Below are 18,073 nucleotides of genomic sequence, written 5' to 3'. Positions count from 1 at the left end.
GGTTCACCACTGTTCCATGTTTTTGCCATTTGTGGATAATGGCTCTCACTGTGGTTCGCTGGAGTCCCAAAGCTTTAGAAATGGCTTTATAACCTTTACCAGACTGATAGATCTCAATTACTTCTGTTCTCATTTGTTCCTGAATTTCTTTGGATCTTGGCATGATGTCTAGCTTTTGAGGTGCTTTTGGTCTACTTCTCTGTGTCAGGCAGCTCCTATTTAAGTGATTTCTTGATTGAAACAGGTGTGGCAGTAATCAGGCCTGGGGGTGGCTACGGAAATTGAACTCAGGTGTGATACACCACAGTTAGGTTATTTTTTAACAAGGGGGCAATTACTTTTTCACACAGGGCCATGTAGGTTTGGATTTTTTTTCTCCCTAAATAATAAACACCATCATTTAAAAACTGCATTTTGTGTTTACTTGTGTTATATTTGACTAATGGTTAAATGTGTTTGATGATCAGAAACATTTTGTGTGACAAACATGCAAAAGAATAAGAAATCAGGAAGGGGGCAAATAGTTTTTCACACCACTGTAGTAGACATTGGTAAAAATCAACCAGTGGGAGCATCTAGGCCTGAGTGTGATAAACCACTAGATTAGAGGTTATCTGTGATAATGACACCAGACAATGAATGTTTTATCTTCTCAAAAGCTTGCAGTTTCTACTCTCTTTTTTCTGCTGATATTTAACTTTGAAATAGCATCTTGTGCTCCAGTTTTGGATTTGTCATATTTGGTGAACTGGAATAATGACTAATGCTGAATTGTTTCTAATCACTATTTTTGTGCTCTTGGTCTTGTGGAAAAAGGAATGATCTGGATAGTTTCTTGACATTGGGAAGACGTCAAAATTTTCCATTATGTAATACCCTTTAACCTGCTGAACTTTTCAGTCCAGTGACAGTGACCATTTGTTCTTTATTGACGCCCAGCTGGGGAAGAAGTTGCTCTCTTGAAACCTTATCACACAAACCCCTTGTGAGTGATTACCCTGAGGCAATGCTGGCAACAGAGTATTATAGGACAGCAGCACTACAAAGTGTAAGGGAGAGAAAATCAAAGGCTACAAGGAGATGTTTGGCATGCCAGTTTGAGCAGAGACAGGATCTCTGGGTGGGGTAAGTCTTGTTATTACAAAGTGTGCCCCATCATTATGAACACATTTTCAGAATATTCACCCATTTCCCGTACTTTCCATTCATTGTATTCCTATGGAATTTCTTATTTTAATTCTTTTTAAAATTCTTTTAATTATGTTTGCTGCCATTTTGTTATTATTTTCTCATGGTCACAACCATGTTGTTGATAGCAATGGTGCCTGTTGCTGATAGATAGATAGATAGATAGATAGATAGATAGATAGATAGATAGATAGATAGATAGATAGATAGATAGATAGATAGATAGATAGATAGATAGATAGATAGATAGATAGATAGATAGATAGATAGATAGATACTTTATTAATCCCAGGGGGAAATTCACATGGTTCAATGTTGTTGTATGTGATGTCATCCCACAAAGCCTATTTAAGATGGTGGCTTACATCACTTACAGTATATTGTGTTACAGCCATGTGTTTATTAGCTTTTACCTTGTTAACTTTGTTGTTAATCCAATATATACATATATATTCTCTTTAAGAAGGGGTACCAGAGGGTGTGTTCCAACTACAGAGGGATCACACTCCTCAGCCTCCCTGGAAAAGTCTATTCGGGGGTTCTGGAGAGGAGGGTCCATCGGATAGTCAAGCCTCGGATTCAGGAGGAACTGTGGTTTTCGTCCTGTCGCGGAACAGTGGACCAGCTCTACACCGTTAGCAGAGTCCTGGAGAGTGCATGGGAGTTCGCCCAGCCAGTCTACATGTGTTTTGTGGTCTTGGAAAAGACGTTCGACCGTGTCCCTCGGGGAATCCTGTGGGGGTGCTCCGGGAGTATGTGGTACCGGACCCCCTGATAAGGGCTGTTCAGTCCCTGTACAACCGGTGTCAGAGCTTGGCCCGCATTGCCAGCAGTAAGTCGAACCCATTTCCAGTGAGAGTTGGACTCCACCAGGGCTGCCCTTTGTCACCGATTCTGTTCATAACTTTTATGGACAGAATTTCTAGGCGCAGTCAGGGTGTTGGGGGGGTCCGGTTTGGTGGACTCAGGATTGGGTCACTGCTTTTTGCAGATGATATTGTCCTGTTTGCTTCATCAGGCCGTGATCTTCAGCTCTCTCTGGATCAGTTCACAGCCGAGTGTGAAGCGGCTGGGATGGGAATCAGCAGCTCCAAATCCGAGACCATGGTCCTCAGCCGGAAAAGGGTGGAGTGCCCTCTCAGGGTTGGGAGCGAGATCCTGCCTCAAGTGGAGGAGTTCAAGTATCTCGGGGTCTTGTTCAAGAGTGAGGGAAGAATGGAGCATGAGATCGACAGGCAGATCGGTGCGGCATCCTCAGTGATGCGGGCTCTGCATCAGTCTGTCGTGGTGAAAAAGGAGCTGAGCCGCAAGGCGAAGCTCTCAATTTACCAGTCAATCTATGTTCCTACCCTCACCTATGGTCATGAACTATGGGTAGTGACCGAAAGAACGAGATCGCGAATACAAGCGGCTGAAATGAGTTTCCTCCGCAGGGTGTCTGGGCTTTCCCTTAAAGATAGGGTGAGAAGCTCAGTCATCCGGGAGGGGCTCAGAGTAGAGCCGCTGCTCCTCTGCATCGAGAGGAGTCAGATGATGTGGCTCGGGCATCTGATCAGGATGCCTCCTGGACGCCTCCTTGGTGAGGTGTTCCAGGCACGTCCAACCGGGAGGAGGCCCCGGGGAAAACCCAGGACACGCTGGAGGGACTATGTCTCTCAGCTGGCCTGGGAACACCTCGGGATTCTCCCGGAAGAGCTAGAAGAAGTGGCCGGGGAGAGGGAAGTCTGGGCATCTCTGCCCAAGCTGCTGCCCCCGCGACCTGACCTCGGATAAGCGGAAGAGGATGGATGGATGGATGGATATATATATATACAGTAATCCCTCCTCCATCGTGGGGGTTGCGTTCCAGAGCCACCCGCGAAATAAGAAAATCCGCGAAGTAGAAACCATATGTTTATATAGTTATTTTTATATTGTCATGCTTGGGTCACAGATTTGTGCAGAAACACAGGAGGTTGTAGAGAGACAGGAACGTTATTCAAACACTGCAAACAAACATTTGTCTCTTTTTCAAAAGTTTAAACTGTGCTCCATGACAAGACAGAGATGACAGTTCCGTCTCACAATTAAAAGAATGCAAACATATCTTCCTCTTCAAAGGTGTGCGTGTCAGGAGCAGATGTCAGAGAGATAGCCCTATTGATTTGTTTGCTCTTCTCTGTTTGGCTTTTAAGTATGTGAAGCACCGCGGCACAAAGCTGTTGAAGACGGCAGCTCACACCCCCTCTGTCAGGAGCAGAGAGAGATAGAGAGAGACAGAGAACAAACAGTCAAAAATCAATACGTGCCCTTTGAGCTTTTAAGTATGCGAAGCACCGTGCAGCATGTCGTTTCAGGAAGCAGCTGCACAAAAGATAGCAACGTGAAGATAATCTTTCAGCATTTTTAGACGAGCGTCCGTATCATACAGGTGTGCGAACAGCCCCCCTGCTCAATCCCCCTACGTCAGGATCAGAGAAAGTCAGCGCAAGAGAGAGAGAGAAAATAAATTGGGTAGCTTCTCAGCCATCTGCCAATAGCATCCCTTGTATGAAATCAACTGTGCAAACCAACTGAGGAAGGATGTACCAGAAATTAAAAGACCCATTGTCCGCAGAAATCCGCGAACCAGCAAAAAATCCGCAATATATATTTAAATATGCTTACATATAAAATCCGCGATGGAGTGAAGCCGCGAAAGGCGAAGCGCAATATAGCGAGGGATCACTGTATATATATATATATATATATATATATATATATATATATATATATATATATATATATAACGTGTGTGTGTGTATACTGTATATTGTGACAATAGATAGCGCTTAACCCGACACAGACAGACACAGGAGGCACACTTATAAAAGCAGAAGCTTTTTATTTTCTTCCTACTTGTGGAGAACATCTTCCCCATCCCCATGAGCCCACAACACAGTCCAAGCACTAAACACAATCACAATCACAATTCCTTAACTTTCTTCTTGTCTTTTCTCCTCCACTCCTCAGGTCAAGCTTAGTCTTCCTCCTCCCGACTCTGGCTCCCTGAGTAGTGGCACTGTCCCAGTGTGATGCTGAGGTGTCACCTGCTGCACTCGGGTCCCAATCCAGGTGGTTTGTTGTGTGGTGGGTGCGGCAACATGCTATCGGCGCTCTATCAAAGAGATAACACAAGGTTCAGCACTTGAGGTAAAATTTCTTTCTAGTACTAACACTAACCTGAACAAAAGTAAAAGAAGCTGACTGGCATATGAGAAGCTCACAATGACTTATTTTAATTTTCTACTATATAAAATTAGAAGAATTACTTGCCAAATACTGTATAGTTTGCTCTTAACGGTCTCTATTTACTATATATAAAAAAAATCTTAATTTAAAAATATGGGGAACCAAAAGACCTCATGAGCATGCAGTAAGGGACACACACTTAAAGGAAATAACACACAAAAATACTGTTTGAAATGTAGTGAAAACGGATTGTCCAAGAAGATCACAAAAGCTGATGTCTTATGTGAATGTAACTGGCATACTCAATAATGTATGCATGTGTGATTTATTTTATTAAGCACCAGCAACTTAGACCTAAAAACACAGAAGGCTCCAGGAAAATAATAACAAAAGTGAGAAAGGTAAGCAATACAAAAAAAATAATAAAAAAATGACATATTTGCACCTGGGAAACCCAAAAGAAACCTAAGCAGTGTAATTGTGATTTTGGGGTATAAGGGGTGTCCCCTGAAGGAGAAGTTGAAGTCAAGGTCGAAAGAAAGAAAGAAAGAAAGAAAGAAAGAAAGAAAGAAAGAAAGAAAGAAAGAAAGAAAGAAAGAAATTTGAGCAGTTGAAAAAATGGATCCTGTCAGAGAATGAAGCACAAAATCGTGTGTCAGGCATGTTATACGATGCTTGTGTTTTGGTGCCTTTTTTTTTTTTACAATTTTCTGGTGTTTGAATATTTTAAAATGAATTATATTTTAATAATTTGTTGTTGTTTATTGTTTTTTTTTTAAGTGATGTTGTCTTCACTTACTTCCAGACTTCCATGCAGGTTGTTAGCCATGCATTTACAGTGGCAAAAGAGTTCAGCATGTACTTCAGATTATTACATAGTCTTATATAAAGACGGAACTTAAGCATATTACTTGTCTGAACTTTTTTCTAAGAAAGGAAATGATCCTTCAATACATGTCATAAGAACCAGCAAATTTAGAATTTCATCTTTTTGACTTTGTTTCTGACTCAGAATTTTGGTTTTTCCCACATGACTCCAATTCTGGTCATTTTTTAAAGTACTACTTAACCTTTGAATGTACAGCATCTCCTTTATGAACAGATGCTTTCCTAGTTGTGTGAAAGTGGTCACAATTGTCAGGTATTTTTGTTTCCTTGTTTTGTTTGTGACTTTCTACCCCTCTTGAATCAATTGTGCCCTTTTTTCACATTCACTTTTTAAAGAATGCACCATTTTTTGATAAAACTCACACTTTCTAGAAGAACTCCATAGCACACTTTCCTGTCACAGCCTCCACAGGCAGCCAAACTCAAGTAAAATATTATGAACCTTTTTTCTGACAAGGTGATACCCTTCTTGTTTAGGACTAAGCTCAGTTAAACATCAGTCCAGAATGTTTAGTCTAAAGTGGTCCTGTCCCCTGATTCTGTAATACATTATGATCTTGTTTTACAGGGCGTAAGGTCTTCACATTACCTAACTGTGCACATATTTTTCATTACAGCCCCAACAGATAATAACTTTCTTTTAGTACCATAAAATTGATAGGCCTGTCAGAAAAAAATAGAAGGTCATGACTAATATAGACACAATCTCTTTGTCAGTTGTTAAACCTGTGCACAGACCTTTAAGTTTAGCTTCCTTATTGGGTTCTATTTATAGATTTCATTTTCTCTCTGAATACACCAGCTTTGACATTAACTTATGTTTATGATCCCCATCCATATTTCTCTTTGTTTATTTGACAGATCTGGGTCAACATTATTTCACTGGGTAAGAGTTTATCCATGTAAATGAAGTAAACAAGAGTATTATACACTAGAGGACAGCTGGGCAAAATGAAACAGGCAAAATGAATTATGAGAACAAACCTCATAGTTACAATAGCAGCATATTTTGAAGGAACTGGATTGTAATTTATGTCAAGGCGTGTATAGACATTGATGCCAACTGTGTGTATCATGACATTCATGGAATTAGAACAAGTTTAAATTCAAAGTACTTTAATGTGTTTTTCCCTGAAACCATAGTTATAGTGCATCCGGAAAGTATTCACAGCGCATCACTTTTTCCACATTTTGTTATGTTACAGCCTTATTCCAAAATGGATTAAATTCATTTTTTTCCTCAGAATTCTACACACAACACCCCATAATGACAACATGAAAAAAGTTTACTTGAGGTTTTTGCAAATTTATTAAAAATAAAAAAATTGAGAAAGCACTTAAGTACATAAGTATTCATAGCCTTTGCCGTGAAGCTCGAAATTGAGCTCAGGTGCATCCTGTTTCCCCTGATCATCCTTGAGATGTTTCTGCAGCTTAATTGGAGTCCACCTGTGGGAAATTCAGTTGATTGGACATGATTTGGAAAGGCACACACCTGTCTATATAAGGTCCCACTGTTGACAGTTCATGTCAGAGCACAAACCAAGCATGAAGGCAAAGGCATTGTCTGTAGACCTCCAAGACAGGATTGTCTCGAGGCACATATCTGGGGAAGGTTACAGAAATATTTCTGCTGCTTTGAAGGTCCCAATGAGCACAGTGGCCTCCATCATCCATAAGTGGAAGAAGTTCGAAACCACCAGGACTCTTCCTAGAGCTGGCTGGCCATCTAAACTGAGCGATCGGGGGAGAAGGGCCTTTGTCAAGGAGGTGACCAAGAACCCGATGGTCACTCTGTCAGAGCTCCAAAGGTCCTCTGTGGAGAGAGGAGAACCTTCCAGAAGGACAACCATCTCTGCAGCAATCCACCAATCAGGCCTGTATGGTAGAGTGGCCAGACGGAAGCCACTCCTTAGTAAAAGGCACATGGCAGCCCACCTGGAGTTTGCCAAAAGGCACCTGAAGGACTCTCAGACCATGAGAAAGAAAATTCTCTGGTCTGATGAGACAAAGATTGAACTCTTTGGTGTGAATGCCAGGTGTCACGTTTAGAGGAAACCTGGCACCATCGCTACAGTGAAGCATGGTGGTGGCAGCATCATGCTGTGGGAATGTTTTTCAGTGGCAGGGACTGGGAGACTAGTCAGGATAAAGGGAAAGATGACTGCAGCAATGTACAGAGACATCCTGGATGAAAACCTGCTCCAGAGCACTCTTGACCTCAGACTGGGGCGACAGTTCATCTTTCAGCAGGACAACGATCCTAAGCGCACAGCCAAGATATCAAAGGAGTGGCTTCAGGACAACTGTGTGAATGTCCTTGAGTGGCCCAGCCAGAGCCCAGACTTGAATCCGATCGAACATCTCTGGAGAGATCTTAAAATGGCTGTGCACTGGCGCTTCTCATCCAACTTGATGGAGCTTGAGAGGTGCTGCAAAGAGGAATGGGTTAAACTCGCCAAGGATAGGTGTGCCAAGCTTGTGGCATCATATTCAAAAAGACTTGAGGCTGTAATTGCTTCCAAAGGTGCATCGACAAAGTATTACGCAAAGGCTGTGAATACTTATGTACATGGGATTTCTCAGTTTTTTTATTTTTAATAAATTTGCAAAAACCTCAAGTAAACTTTTTTCATGTTGTCATTATGGGGTGTTGTGTGTAGAATTCTGAGGAAAAAAATGAATTTAATCCATTTTGGAATAAGGCTGTAACATAACAAAATGTGGAGAAAGTGATGTGCTGTGAATACTTTCTGGATGCACTGTATATTTCAAATTAAGAGGTCAAAACCCGTGATATCTCATCAAGAGATCTTTCCTCCCTTGCTTTTCTCTTCAGCTAGGAAATGTATTACTAGATATTGTGATAGACGGCTAGGAACCTTGCCCCGCCGGGACACCTGGAGGAAGGAGGAACTGGGAGAGCGGCACTTCTTTTCCCTGCGCACCCTGCTGGTCCTTGATCCCTGGGGGACAGCACTGCTGACAGACCAGGGATGGTTTATGTCCGGAGTGCTTCCGGGTGCAAGGGCAGCACTTCCGCCACACTGGGGAGTTCTGCCGGAAGTTCATCGCCAGGCACTTGGAGCACATCCGGGACGGGATAAAAGGGGCGCCTCACTCCAATCAGGGAGCCGGAGTCGGGTGGAAGAAGGACGGAGCTTGCGAGACAGGAGTGGAGGCGGCCAGAAGAACCAAGGACTGGACTGTGTAAATAATTTTAAGTGTTTGTTAGGAATAAACGTGTGTGATGTGGACACTGCGTTGTTGTCTGTCTGTGGCCGGGCCAGCTTTTACAATATAAATAGCAGATCAAAATTCTGTCCAGGGCTAGTTGCTGCCTTGTGCTTAACTGATGTCTGTATAAGGGCTCCTGCCCTAGTGGTTTTAACCTGTAAAAGACCAGGTACAGAAAATGGTGGGATGGATCATGGCACAACAGGTAAAGGTGATACAATGAAGTCTTTCCGTTCTTTTCAAGACTTGTTTCCAGGGGCCTCATGTATAACGCCGTGCGTAGAACTCACACTATAACATGGCGTAAGCACAAAAGTGGGATTGTGCGTACGCACAGAAAAATCGAGATGCAGGAATCTGTGCGCACGCAAACTTTCACGTTCTTCCACTACATAAATCCCGATCAGCGTGAAAAGTAATGCACGTGCACGCGCCTTCTGTCCCGCCCCAACTCCTCCCAGAATTACGTCTCTTTGAATATGCAAATCAATATAAATAGCCTTCTGTGAAAAGACAATGGGAAAAGCACAGGGGAAAAAATAAGAATTTCAGCGAATGCCAAGTGGAGGCAAAGGAAAAACGTACTATTTGTTGGTTTAAACAGTGGTATAATCAACAAAAGAAAGTTGATCGAGTGACAGAGTGTCGGAAAAACTTGAAAGATCAAATTCACAAAGTCGCACAGTGCCCGAAATAAAAAAGAAATCACATATCAAAGTCGCCGTGAAAAGGCAAGTCGTAGCCCACCGTCTGAGTGTCATATGAAAGCTTATTAGGGTACAAACAAAAAACATAGGCACACAGTGGGAAAAAAGCACGAAATGTCAACTTTAATCTCGAAATTTCCACTTTAACCACCAGCAAGAATACAACGCAAGGCAGGAGCTATCCTTTAACTAGCTATACGCTGCGGCACCGTGTCCTCACATGTTTAATTATTAACAATACAGATTATTTAAATGAAGTTAAAGTTTTATCTGTATACTATAAGCAACATATTTTGCTGCATTTCATCTTAAAAATGATATTGTCATCATACGCGCTTTATAAAGTAGCGCAGGTTGTGCAATATTATAACTGTAGTGTAAGTTTACAGTGAGGTGATTGTACTTATAAGTACAAACAGTTCTACAAGGAGCACTTGATGGACTGATTGAGTGTGTTTATAGTTCTTGGGATGAAACTGTTTCTGAAACGCGAGGTCCGTACAGGAAAGGCTTTGACGCTTTTTGCCGTGGTTGAGGTAGTGTGTACTTGAAACTGTATACCAATAATTCTCTTTCCGATCATCCGCTGCTGTGATTCACGCTCAGATACAGTGATATAAATACTCTGAGTGGTGCAGTGAAAGTAATATGGAAAAAGATGATCTGCAGTGGCAACCCTTAACGGGAACAGCAAAAAGAAGAACAAGATGCAGTGAGCGTAACAACGCTAAAGCAGTTATGGTATTTGGGATACTATGGCTGTTCCCTGGCCCATTATATTGCTACAGGTTAATTACAATCAGATGCATTACACTAATAAACAATATGCAGTTAATTTCAGTGTATTTATAAAGCCACGTCAGGAATGTGGAGCTAAGAAAGAAAGGATGAGCACACAGGAACAGTAGTTTGACCATTCTGTGGACCATTATATTGTTACAGGTTAATTACAATCAGATGCATTAAATTTATGAACGATATGCGGTTAATTTCAGTGTATTTGATAAAGCCGCCGCCGTGGATGTGGATCTAAGAAAGAGTAACCACACAGGAACAGTAGCACTACTTTGACGCTGGGTGCCGCCAGTCTGCAAAACTGAGCGGAGAAATTGCGTATGCCAAGGTATGAGTTACCGTGGAAATGTGCGTGGCTTTATGCCAAGTTTAGGATTTATGCATCGCGATTTGAGCGTGGAAAGGTTCGTACGCAACATTTCTGTGCGTACGCACCGTTTATACATGAGGCCCCAGGTGTTTAAATTGTTTTGCTGTGGCTTTATTTGGGAGCATCATGCCATGAAGTGGTCCCCTTATTGCACCTATAACTCCTTACAATACCCCAGAAGAATTAATGTAAATTATTATTATGCAGTCTGCCAAAATATTTTTTAATCATTTTTTAGCTACTGGTAGCTTTTCATTTAGATTCAGTCTTGCAGTGTCCTCCTAGTTCTATGTAAATGCTTATCTCATTCATGTCTTCCTGAATGAGTGTTTCCTGCACCTGTTCTGCTAGCTGGGAAACTGACTCATCCTGAGACCTCTGTGGCTGATGTTCTTAATAATGAAACTGAAAGCTGCTGATTATAGTACTTATTAATGGATAGAATTATCTGTGGATTGTGGTAATGACAAATGCAAATGTATAGTCAGCAAAAAAGGCAAAGAAAGCTGTCCTCTCAGTAATCGCAGTGGAGGCATAGTACATATTGACTGAATGATCTGCACCTCACAAACTTGTCATTGAAGACATCAGGAAAGAGGTCAGTGCAGCTGGCTGGTTCAGAAAAGATGAGGAGAAAAAATTTTAATTTTGTGACAGGAAAATTTTTAATGAAAAATACAGAGTTCACAAGGAAAGTGAATGTTTTCATGTAAACAAAGGAATTAAAAACATTGTTAAGGTTAAGTCATGGCAATTGGTCTGATGAAGACAACCCTCTAATGTACAATCGAATATGAAAATAATAATGCCAATGACCTTGAAAGTGTATATTCCCTGCATGACAAGCTGGCACAGAGGTTACCCCTGCTACCTCACAGTTCCAGAGTCTGAGGACATTACTTGTTATCAGGTTTACATGTTCTCCTCATGTCTGCAAGGATTTTTTGGTTTTTCCTCTAACATCCTTAACATGTGCATACTAGGTTAATTAGGGATTTCTAAGGTGGTCCAGTGTGAGCAAACATGATTTTTGCCTTGGACTTCCTGTGATCCTGAATTGAGTAAGAGTAAGTGGTATCATGCATGTCTATCAGAGGGTCACCTTCCGGGCTCACTCCGGGACACAAGGGGGTGCTGTCACTAATGGTGTTGTCTCGTTTTCCACCCATAGATCCGAGAAGACATTCAATGATAGGAACTGTCTCTGCCGCTGCCAGTCCAGGGACTTTAACTCTTTGAGGGCTGAATATATTTTCCAAAAAACAATGGTTTCACACAGATCTCAACATAAAACATCTGTTGCTTCATGCTGTGGCTGCCAGTTTGCCAAGAATGTGCATCAGGCTATCTTTTTGTGGCTGGGACAAAGTCGCAGTGCATTGCAATCTGGTTTCTACCTCTTATCATTGTTAAGTGGCAGTCCTCCCTGGCGAACAATGTCAGTACAACGATTAGCTGGGGACCAATCAGCTGAAGCTGGAACCTCACATTCATTTTCAATCAAAATCTGAGTCCGACAAGTCATAGTCCAGTTCAGAGATAATAGGCAAAACGTTGTCCATGAAGTATTTTAATTTACACATTCGCTTTGATCTCTCGCCAGATGTCAATGCCATTTCTTCCGCTGTTTGTGCCTTGCTACCCATGCGAGTGCAGGAAATCTCAGTCATACCAATGAATCTAACTTTCCTTCTAGCAACGAGAGTCCAACTAAAACATAACGGGTGGTTTTGTCACAGTTTACAGTTGATTAGCATCGTCAACTCCTCCTTTTGACAAAAGTCGACATCAGCCCTGAAAGAGTTAAAGCTGAAGCACTCACGGAAGGAGGCGACTCATTCTGGAAAAGAGCAGACCACTGGAGCTCTGACCTAAAGCTGTGACCATTCTACAGAGATTGACTCAACCTATTTTGGAGGCACTTCAGCCTGCTAACTGTTTTGTTCTTGTTTGGCACCTGTTTATTTTGCCTGACCAAACCATTATTAAAAGAGGGAACCCAGTTGGTACCCCATCTTTTTTTGGACTTGTGTGTTGCCTTGGTTGATGACAGCAGGTTGTGAAATGGATTCAGTTTATTATTTTGTCACTGAGTGCAGGTTCTGAACATTGTGACAAGTTCATGGGTGATGCCAATGCAAACTTTACAAATTACTATTTACATAAAGAGTACACATAAAAACACAGATTTGTTTAAACAGCCAGGAACCAAGTTCAAAACTGATTAGCATAAATGGAGCCCAACATTATCTGTCCAATAATTAATTGTAAACAATGGAGGAGAGGAAATCAAAAATTTGGATGGAGCGATGGGCAGGTCAGGGCTGATCTCAGTGCACATGGAACCCTTAGCACAATTTTGTGTCCCCCTCTCCTTAATCTCAATTCTTTTACCTATAGTTGATATTTCTTTTGATAAAAGAAGAAGCTAAGAATATTTTGTATCTACTAAAAATCTTTAATGCACTGAGGGATAGTCTATTTTTCCAATAAAGGGCAAGCATTTGGAAACACATTTCTACATCTTAGGCTGCCAATGAAACGGATTAGCTTTACAGTGGTGTTATGCACAATCTCCAAATCCTGACAAAGGTTGAATAGGGTAATTTCAGTAAAATATTTTAATATAAATGGAGGTGGCATAGTGGTGCACTGTCTAGAACTGCTACTGCTTCATGAATTAAATGTCCTTGGCTTATATCCTTCACCTGCAGTATGTGAAGGTTGTATGTTCTCCTGGTGTCCGCATAGGCTCTAGTATTGCTTCTCCAGTTTGTCCTCCTCCATCCCCAAAGATATGTGTTTAACATTAATTGGTGGTTCAAATTGGCCTGTTGGATTTTGTATATGAGCGGGCCCTGCAGTGGACTGGCACCCTGCCCAGGGAGTGTTCCTGCCTTGCACCAGGTGCTGTTGTGCTCCAGCCTTTATTTCCTTTATTTGAGGAGGTTATGTTATGCTGAAATTGATTTATCACGTTTGAAATATTAATTTACCACATACAATAATAATGGCAACCATAAAATTAGCCCTTTATGAATATGGATGTGTGCCCAGTGGTAATGGGAAATCAGTATGTTTTTCTTCAACATTCACTTTCTCTCTCTTAATGAACACAAATTTAGCAGACCTATAAAAATGTAATTAGAAATGTTTTTAAAAATATAATTAAGATTTCTGAGAAGGTGAGATGATAGAAGCATATTTTCAGTTTTTTGCAATGGAATTTGAAGTAGAGGGGGAGGGCATCCCTTAGTGTTCATAGCAGGTAGTGTGAGAGAATGATTGCTGGGTAACATAGTGTTCATCTTAAGAAATAGCATAAAGGGTTAATAAATGTCAGAACCCCATCCAAGCATGTCAGGAATCCAGATAAAGGTCAAGTGAACAACAGACAAAGATGTACCAGGAGAAGGCTGATGTAATACACCAAATCTACTAAAAGATGACTAAAAGATCAGCAGATATCCTGTAAACAGCAAGACTGGATAGTTGTCACATACACAGAAATTTCAAGGGTGATGGGCTAAACCTAAAGGTATAAGAACAAGAGTGTGATAAAAAAGACTTTTAATTTACTAAGTTATCTGGCGTGAAAGCCAACACACCAATCAGAGCAAGCGTCAGGTGATGTGTATGCATTGATCAGCACTGTTATGTAAATTCTGTTATTTATAAAATGAACCTCTGCCCTTATTATTTTGACCAGTCTGACCATTCTGTAACATAACTGCTGTGATGAATGCTCCCTCTTTGGCATTTGCTGAGACGTGAATTAAAGATGCAATGGACAAGCTTTCTCCTGATTGGTTTCCGACTCAAAGAGGATTTACCAAGCTTGTCCTCATAAAGGATAAGTTTCTTTCTTTAAGTAATATGTTGATTTCTACCACATTTTTCAATATTATTACACTTCACCAAAGGAAATGAATTCTAATGATTCAATTACAAAAATGGTGGCACTCTGTATACACCGCAGACTTTAAGGAGCACACACTCCTTTACTTTCATAAATGGTACCCCTAATGGATTGGCCAGCTCTGGTTGTAATCGAGTTAAGTCAAGTCAAGTTGGGGAGCATGCACTGGTACAGTGTGTTGCCGCACCCACTACACAACAAAACAACTCGGGATCCCAGTTGGCAACCCCCCAGGCAGACACGCGGTCCAGTCCCACCCTCCAGAAATGACCCTCTATCTGCCACAGCCAGGTGTTACGTGGGTGACCCCTTGGCCTCTTCCAGCCACTCGGGTCCCCAACAATGAGGATCTTATGTGCCGGATCACCCTCAGGGAAATGCGCCACATGGCCGTAGTGCCATAACTGACGCTCCCTCACAATGCAAGTAATGTGCCTCATTCGGGACTCCATGAGCAACTGCTCATTTGACACAAAGTCAAAACAATGGTACCCAAGGATTTTCCGGAGAGACACAGTACCAAAGGAGTCCAGTCTTCATCTCAGGTCACTGGATAGAGTCCATATCTTGCAACCATATAGCAAGACAGGAAGCACCAGGATTCTAAAGACTTGGACCTTCGTCCTTTTGCATAGATATTGGGAGCGCCACATATTCCTTTTCAGTGACCTCATGACCCCCCATGCTCTCCCAATCTGTCTACTGACTTCATAGGAAGAGTCACCAGAGATATGAATGTCACTGCCAAGGTAAGTAAACCTCTCAACAAGGTCAACACTCTCTCCGCAAACAGACACACTGCTAATTGCTGTGCCCAAGAGATCATTAAAGGCCTGGATCTTGATTTTTATCCAGGACACTCGCAAGCCCAGACATTCAGACTTCTCGCTCAGTCTCTCGAGCACCCCAATCAGAGCCTCCATTGACTCCGGGAAGATCACAGCATCGTCAACAAAGTCAAAATCCGTGAACCTTTCTTCACCAACAGATGCTCCACAGCCGCTGGACCCCATGACATTGCCCAACACCCAGTCCATACAAGCATTGAACAGAGTAGGAGCAAGAACACACCCCTGATGAAACCCAAAATCAACTGGGAAAAATGCAGAGGTCCTGCCTCCACTCTGCACAGCACTCACAGTACAAGATTACAGGCCCGCAATGATATCCAGCAACCTCGAGGGGATCCCGCAAATCCTCAGGATGTCCCACAGGGCAGCTCGATCAACTGAGTCGAACGCTTTGTGAAAATCTACAAAGGCTGCAAAGAAACTCTGCCAATATTCGCGTTTGCGCTCCATGAGAACCTTCAGTGCCAGGATGCAGTCAATGGTACACTTCTTAGGCGTAAAACCATACTGTTATGGTCACTGGTAGGTGAGCAAATGATCACTGATCCTATTGAGGACAACCCTAGCTAGGACCGAAAGCAGTGTTATCCCCCTGTAGTTGCTGCAATCCAGAAGATCACCCTTCCTTTTCCAGATAGGCACGACAAGTCCCATTTTCCAGTCAGTTGGGATGATGCCAGTCTCCCAAATGGAAGTAAAGATTTCTTGCAATGCCAGGAGGACAGCCTTACCACCAGCCTGGAGAAGTTCACCCTGGATATCACAGATCCCTGCAGCCTTTCCCCTCTCAGCTGGTTCACCACCTGTGCAATCTCAGTGAGATTGGGTGGTTCACAGCTAATTGGAGGATTAGCCTCAAGAACCGTGGACCCAGAGATATCCAACGTCCTAGCCGGAGGATCAGCTTTGAACAACTGCAGCCCAGCGGGTCACAACTGCAGTGTCATCCGTAAGGACCGTTCCATCAGCTGCCTTGACTGCGATTCTCTGAGGAACAGATTCAGATGTGCATAATGCTTCGGTTCCTCTGTAAGCAGGACGTGGGTCCCTAGACCACAGATGGTGGGTCACTTGCTCACAGATTCCTCTAACAAATGCCTCTTTATCTGCCCTCAGAGCCCTCGCAACCGTCCTTCTCAGTTGAGCCGTTGGCTGCGACTCCTCTCGATGATATCCAGGGTGCCCTGCGAGATGAAACACCTCCTTCTGGGAACACTGGTAACACCAACACAACCCTCAGCAACCTTCAGGGTCTTGTCATGGAAGGTCTCCCACATCACATTAGGATCGGCAGTCATACCCAAATCTGAAAGTTCCTCACACAAACTGCGTGCAAATTCATTAGAAACAGCCTGGTTTTGGAGTCTGGCCAAGTCCAGACTCATTTTCCTAGTAGGTGGTAACCTACTGGACCTAAGCTGGATCTTAAGAGTAGCAACAACAAGTCTGTGGTCACAATTCACAAACTGGGTACTTCTGTAGACCCTGCAGTTTTGCAAGATCCTCCAGTGTCTGCCCACGAGGATGTGATCGATCTCCTTCACCGCACCACCAGTAAGTATTGGAGTACCAAGTCCAACGATGCGGTTCAGAGCACTGGAACCAGGATCCAGCGATTCACAGCCCCTGACCTTTTGCAAAGTCAAGGAACATGGAGCCACTTTCACCCTGGTCACCAGACCCATGGGGGTCCCTGTCAGTGCCAGTGGCTGCATTGAAGTCACCCATGACCAGAGGAGTGTCACCTCATGTGCACCCATCAACCATCGAGCGAAGCTGCGAATAAAATGTCTCCCTCGCTGAGATAGCACTCACGGCAGTCGGAGCATGCACTGAGACAACAGTAATCTGAGTCTCATAATACGCTTTTTGAAAGGAGTGACATCGGACACCATCACCATTCCAAATTTTTTGTTGCATGTGCCACATGCCACCTGGGACAGCTGCACAAAATGATCATACCTAAATTCGCCAGTTCTTCCTAAGGAACCAGGGGAGTAAGAACAAAGTAGAAGCCCAATGTATAATGATTTAAAGAATCCATGCAATTCTTTTAAGCCTAACTACATGCACTCACTTAGCAAATTATTACTAACACTGGGTAGGGTCACCTTTTTTCCTTTTTGTGGCATCTATTTCACAAGATGTTGGAAACATTCCTTTGAGATTCCAATTCCATGTTGACATGATTGTGTCATGCAATTTCTGCAGATTTGCCAGCTGCATATTTATACTACAAATTTCCCATTCTAGTACATCCAAATGATGATCTATTAGATTCAGATCTGGTAACTAGAAAGGCCACTGAAGAACGCTGAAAACAATGTGATGTTCATGAAACCAGTTTGAGATGACTTTTGGTTTGTGACATGAAGCATTATTATGCTGGAATTATCCATTAAAAGAAATTGTGGAAATAAAGGAATGCACACAGTCAACAACAATACTCAAATAGGCAGTGACATTCAAACAATTATAGATTGCTATTAATGGGCTGAAAGCATGCCAAGAATATACAATGGGGTGCAATAGTATTCAGTCCCTATGAAAGTCATCATACTTTTCTGTATGAGCAAAGATTTGGACACATATTTATCTGTTTACTATTTTTACAAGGGGGGCTCCGCCCCCTGCTCGCTTCGCTCGCCTACCCCCGGCATTGCGTATCCTGAAATACATTAATCGAGCTCGTTCATCTTGGAGCCGTGCCCGCTCTGCTTACGGCATTTCAGACGCGCGTTGTAGGCGCCTGCGTTCATTGATTTTATCCAGCCGGGCTCGTGTTTGTATATCCGTCAGTCGAGCTCGTTCATTTTGAACCCGTGCCTGCCTTGCTTCCGCAGTTTCAGACGTGCGTTGTAGGCACCTGCGTTCATTGATCTTATCTAGGTGGGCTCGTGTTTGTATC

The sequence above is a fragment of the Erpetoichthys calabaricus genome, chromosome 1 (genome assembly GCF_900747795.2).
Source record: "Erpetoichthys calabaricus chromosome 1, fErpCal1.3, whole genome shotgun sequence".
NCBI lineage: Eukaryota > Metazoa > Chordata > Cladistia > Polypteriformes > Polypteridae > Erpetoichthys > Erpetoichthys calabaricus.
Note: the sequence above shows the minus strand (reverse complement) of the source record.